Source organism: Leuciscus leuciscus (genome assembly GCF_965113295.1).
Source record: "Leuciscus leuciscus genome assembly, chromosome: 15".
In the NCBI taxonomy this organism is placed as follows: domain Eukaryota; kingdom Metazoa; phylum Chordata; class Actinopteri; order Cypriniformes; family Leuciscidae; genus Leuciscus; species Leuciscus leuciscus.
In genome coordinates this window covers 39,808,916-39,815,136 of record NC_138739.1, presented here as the reverse complement: position 1 = coordinate 39,815,136, position 6,221 = coordinate 39,808,916, and positions in this window count along the sequence as shown.

Below are 6,221 nucleotides of genomic sequence, written 5' to 3'. Positions count from 1 at the left end.
TAATTAAATATTAATCCCAGATTTTGCTGTACGTCATTGGATAAAATGCAAAGTGTCAGTGCACTGCAAAAAAAAAAAAAAAGATTTTCTTTCTCCGTATTTTTGTCTTTTTTTCCAGTACAAATATCTAAACATTCTTAAATCAAGATAAAGTTACTTTAGATGCTAAATGACAACAGATATTACATCTGATTTTCTGAGAAATAAAATTGAGTGCGTTTATCTGCCAGTGCAGACAAATAATAAACGTAAAAATGTATTCAAAACGTTTTGTTTTAAGCCTAAAACTCATTCAATTTTGATATGTTTTTAGTAAACAAAACTTGAATCAAGATGCATTTAGTTGATGTGCAAAATGACTCAAGACATTAAGAATGTTTAGGTATTTATTGGAAAATATGACAAAAAAATTTTTAAGAAAAACTTATTTTGGAGTTGGAGCTACAATAATAGTATAGCTTTGATATTTATATTTCTTATTAATTCAACTTTTTTCACAATTACAAATTAGTTCTCCTAAAACATGCAGAATTTAAATATAATATGTAAGAATATATTTTCAATAACAAATATTAATATGCATTTTCACATGAGACTTACGCCTAAAACTCATTGAATTTTGATACAATAGTAAACAAGACTTGAATCAAAATACATTTAGTTGATAAGCAAAATGACTCAAGACATTAAGAATATTTAGGTATTTAGTGGAAAATATGACAAAAAAATGAATGTAAGAAAAACTTATTTTGGAGTTGGAGCTACAATAAAAGTATAGCTTTGATATTTATATTTCTTATTAAATAATAATTATTTATACACAATTACAAATTAGTTCTCCTAAAACATGCAAAATATAATATGTAAGAATATATTCAATAACAAATATTAATATGCATTTTCACATGAGACTTACGCCTAAAACTCATTGAATTTTGATACGATAGTAAACAAGACTTGAATCAAAATACATTTAGTTGATAAGCAAAATTACTCAAGACATTAAGAATTTTTAGGTATTTATTGAAAAATATGACAAAAAAAAAATTTAAGAAACTTATTTCGGAGTTGGAGCTACAATAATAGTATAGCTTTGATATTTATATTTCTTATTAATTCAGCTTTTTTCACAATTACAAATTAGTTCTCCTAAAACATGCAAAATTTAAATATAATATGTAAGAATATATTCAATAACAAATATTAATATGCATTTTCACATGAGACTTACGCCTAAAACTCATTGAATTTTGATACGATAGTAAACAAGACTTGAATCAAAATACATTTAATTGATAAGCAAAATGACTCAGGACATTAAGAATTTTTAGGTATTTATTGGAAAATATGACAAAAAAATTTAAGAAACTTATTTTGGAGTTGGAGCTACAATAATAGTATAGCTTTGATATTTATATTTCTTATTAATTCAACTTTTTTCACAATTACAAATTAGTTATCCTAAAACATGCCACATTTAAATATAATATGTAAGAATATATTCAATAACAAATATTAATATGCATTTTCACATGAGGTGAAGAACACTCAAATGCTGAATGTTAGCTGTTATATGTAAATTACACAGGGCTCTAATGGAAGTATCAGGGAAAAAAGTTACATTATTAAAAGAAAATGTAATAGTTTTACATGAAAGATTTCTGTTTTCATCCATAAAAGCATGATAAAAAATTGAACAAATATATGAGTAGTCTGTAATTCTGTAATGATGTAATTATTATTTAAAAAGGAATGCTTTGTAAACGCTCTGCGTGATTTTCCATCTCCGAGCAACAGGGGGCGCTGTGTTTCTGTGCGTCGCGAGTCGCTTAACGATGGGCGGAGCTAAGCTGTCTGAGGGCGGGGCCTATTCGCTGGCCTTTCTGTGAACCCTGAATCTAGACCGAGGGGGGGGGGCTGGTTATGAGGGAACGAAAATACGGCATGTTGGCAATGGCGAGGAATTTCGATTATGTTTTAGAGAACCATCTCTAGCCCGCGGGAGGGGTCTGACCGAGCGATGACCCGGCGATCGGGGTCAGAAGTTCAGAAAATGTCACGTCATAGCTGACGTGAAAGTCTGTGATTAGTTTTGAGCCCCCCCAAAACAAACCACAAATGAAAAAAAAATCAGCCTTTACTCTTGCCCATGTAAATGTATGATACCAGACGCATGAACTTCAGATGAACCTTGCTTAATTCTTTCATTGGGACAACAAGGGTTTTGTTTGGGTTTATACTTTGTTAGAGATTCAACGTTTCAGAAACACTGGAGCAATATCGGATTTTGTCAGCTCATCCGAGAACTTGACCGAAGTTTGACCTCGTGCATAAGCGACAAATTCGGGCTAGATTTCGTAAGCGTCACTAAGATGCCATTTTGTGTGCTTTGTGTTAACCTCTCAGTTTTCAAGTTACGCACTTTATCATGTCAAAAACGCCACTGTGACCAAGACTTTAAAAATATATTACCGAGCGCACTGCACTATAAGCTTTTCAGGCAGACTTTATTAAATATTAAGATTATACAGTGGTGTTGGAAAATGCTTTTAAGAGTTGTAAATCAAGTAAGTGTCACTGCCTTTAAATAAACTAGTACTGGAAGTGCGGTGACATGAGCGATCGAGGGCTGTGGTCGAACATCCTCCTCGATAATGGATGTGAGATGCATGTAAATCTTGAAATCACAGGAAGTTTGAGGGAATGTCGAGTGTGATTAAAATTTTAGGGGGGGAAAGTCATGGGTGTTGTGAAGGCGTTTGGATGCAATTATTTTTGTATACTAATTTTTGTAAATAAGTTTCTTTTAAACTTTTTTGAAGTTTACAAGATTTTGTTATACAAAAAAAAAAAAAAAGTGCAATGTGATTTGCATTTTTATTTGCATATTGCATATTAATGAGGTAGTTTACCAAAAATTTTTTTTGTCATTTACATAATTTTTTTGGGTGTTTTACACAAAAGGAGATATTTTGAAAAATGTACTCGCGCAAAAGTATCATACAAGTAAATTGTAAAAAGCATCGTAAGTCCATACTTGTATGTTATATGTGTCTGCTAATATATTTAGTTGAGTTAGCTTTGAAGTCTTTCTGATTGTTTATAAGGGCACGTTTACACGACAACGATACGCTTAAAACGAAGAAGTCTTTCCTTTGAGTTTTCCGCGTACGGACGACACCATCGTGAAAACGATCCTCGTTCACACGGATCCACGAAAACGACTAAAAGCGCTGTATTCTGCTGCCAGGCCAGTAGATGGCGATGAAACACTATGGACTGAACACGTAATACGCGTGTGCATGATGTCATCGTCTTCAGAGATTCACGTTTTCGCCGTTTACACGGAGACCGTTTGCACTTTGAAACCCGTTTTCAAAAGTTTCCGTTTTTAATTTAAACGAACGGCCAAAACGCGTAAATTTTTTTTAACGTTTTTAGTTGAAAGCGGTGTCGTGTAAACAGGCCCTCACGTCACCTGTTAAACGGCTGTAATTCATGAATGCTTTAAGTAAATATAATAGAAAGCAAAGGTTTTTTTTTAAAGACACTGAATCTGCTTCAAAAAATGAAAGTATTGAAGTAAAAAAGTAAAATGAAATGTATTGAAGTTAAATTTTACTGTAAAGCAAATGTACTGAACTACACATTTTTTTTTAAATTACAAAATTATTTGGACTCTAAAATTGCTTAAAAAATCTAAGATATTCGTCTAACCAAGTTATGTTCCAAATTTGAAGTTATCACACAAATTTTGCCCGCCAAATGTTTGATGTGACCGCTTCCTTTGACACGCAATGTCCGATTTTCAAAACTTTTTTTTTTTTTTCACAGGATGATTTCTGAGTGGTGGGAATGACACCCGATTTATGATGATTGCTATAATATTTTATAGGGAAAAATGCAATTAAAAAGTGTGCCAAAAGTCCCACGAACCGGCTGTGTAAACCTCCGCTATCCGGATTCGTACGGAGTGGCGAAAGCGTAGAAAGCATCATAGTTATGCCATACAAAATCATACAATTATATAAACTCCTAAACATGAGTTTTATAGGAAAACAAAACTATAAAAGTCAAGTTTTCGATCGAATATATATATATATATATATATATATTTATATTTGCCAGCTCGTACAAATTAGTGCAGTTTGTCCTAAGAATGAGTTGAAACAAATCACTCCAATTCAAGGAAGAATCAATCAGACTTTTTGTGAATTTAATAAACCAAATCATTGAAAAATTTTTTTTTTTTTTGTGTGTTCCGCAGAAGAAAGAAAATGCATGTTTGTAAGGACAATAGTGTCCGCCGGCGATGTCTAACGGGATCTCACAATCGTTCAAAACGGAGCGTAACCTCGTCCTCTTGATTATGAGGGAGTCTTTAGGACAACTCGTTTGTGCTCGTCTACTTTGGTCTTGTTTGATCAGTGTAGTCGGTGTTGCAAACACTTTCCCAACAGCGGATATTTTTAAGCCAAACCATCAGGTCGGCTAAACAACATTTCATTAGTCCAGAAAACAAAAGCAGTTTGTGTAACGTGTAAAGTTCCTCCCTGTGCCGGCGGTGCCGTCGTGTCGGTTTAGTGTCAGCGCCCCCGTCCTGTCCACGGGGGGGGGGAGGATTATCACCCCATCTGTGTGACCAGCGTAGGGTCACGCTGAGCCGCCGGGTCCTGTGCTCCTCAAGCCACCTCCATGGCTAACCCTGATTAAGTTGATGTGGCGTTCACTGGAGGAACAGTGTGAAAATCAAAGTCCTGGCATGACCCACTGCCCTGCCGCTGAACCCAGAGAACACCAGAGCGAGAGAAGCCACAACACACACACACACACACACACACACATCAGACCTGAGAGCTTCACCAGTGCACTATTTCAGAGCTAATACACTCTTACTGAATTACTCCGAAAGCATTTTAACTAGGGCTGTGAAAAGATTAATCGCGATTAATAGCATCCAAAATAAAAGTTTGTGTTTACATTATATGCAGTACAGGCCAAAAGTTTGGACACATTACTATTTTTTATGTTTTTGGAAGAAGTTTCTTCTGCTCATCAAGCCTGCATTTATTTGATCAAAAATACAGATTGTTTATATATTTTTTTTATATTGTGATATATTATTACAATTTAAAATAATTGGTTTTCAATTTATTATACTTTAAATTATCATTTATTTCTGTGATGCAAAGCTGAATTTTCAGGATCATTACTCCAGTCTATCACATGATCCTTTAGAAATCATTCTAATATTCTGATTTATTATGAGTGTTGGACACAGTTCTGCTGCCTAATATATTTGATGAATAAAAGGTTAAAAAGAACTGCATTTATTCAAAAAAAAAATAAAAAATAATTCTAATAATATAAATCTTCTTTATCACTTTTTATCAATGTAACACATCCTTGCTGAATAAAAGTATTGATTTATTTCAAAAAAAGAAAGAAAAAAAATGACTGACCCCAAAATGACTGACCAGTAGTGTATATTGCTGTTACAAAAGATTTCTATTTTTAAAACATTTGCTGCTTTTTTTTTTTTTTTTTTTTACTTTTTATTCATCAAAGTATCCTAAAAAAGTATCACAGGTTATGAAAAAATATTAAGCAGCAGAACTGTTTCCAACTTTGATAATGAATCATCATATTAGAATGATTTCTAAAGGATCATGTGATAGACTGGAGTAATGATCCTGAAAATTCAGCTTTGCATCACAGAAATAAATGATAATTTAAAGTATAATAAATTGAAAACCAATTATTTTACATTGTAATAATATATCAAATAGTAATGTGTCCAAACGTTTGGCCTGTACTGGATGTGTGTGTACTGTGTATAATTGTTTTGTATATATAAATACACACACATTCATATATATTTAAGAAAAAAAAAAAAAAATTTAAACACAAACTTTTATTTTGGATGCGATAAATCGCGATGAATCTTTTCACAGCCCTAATTTTAACTTTGCAGTGTAAAATGTACTGATATATTCTATAGAAATAGATTTGTAGTTGTTTCGAGTGGTCTTTAAGTGTGTTGTCAGGTGGTCTGCTAGATGAACATCACATTATCATTTAGAAAAACGAACAGAACACTTCTCTCATAAACGTTTTTTCTCCCGAAACACACCAAACCATAATAATATTGGTGTTTGCCTTAGCAAACATTACTTATCACATGTATAAATTGCTGCATGTGACATAATTTTTTTAATGTA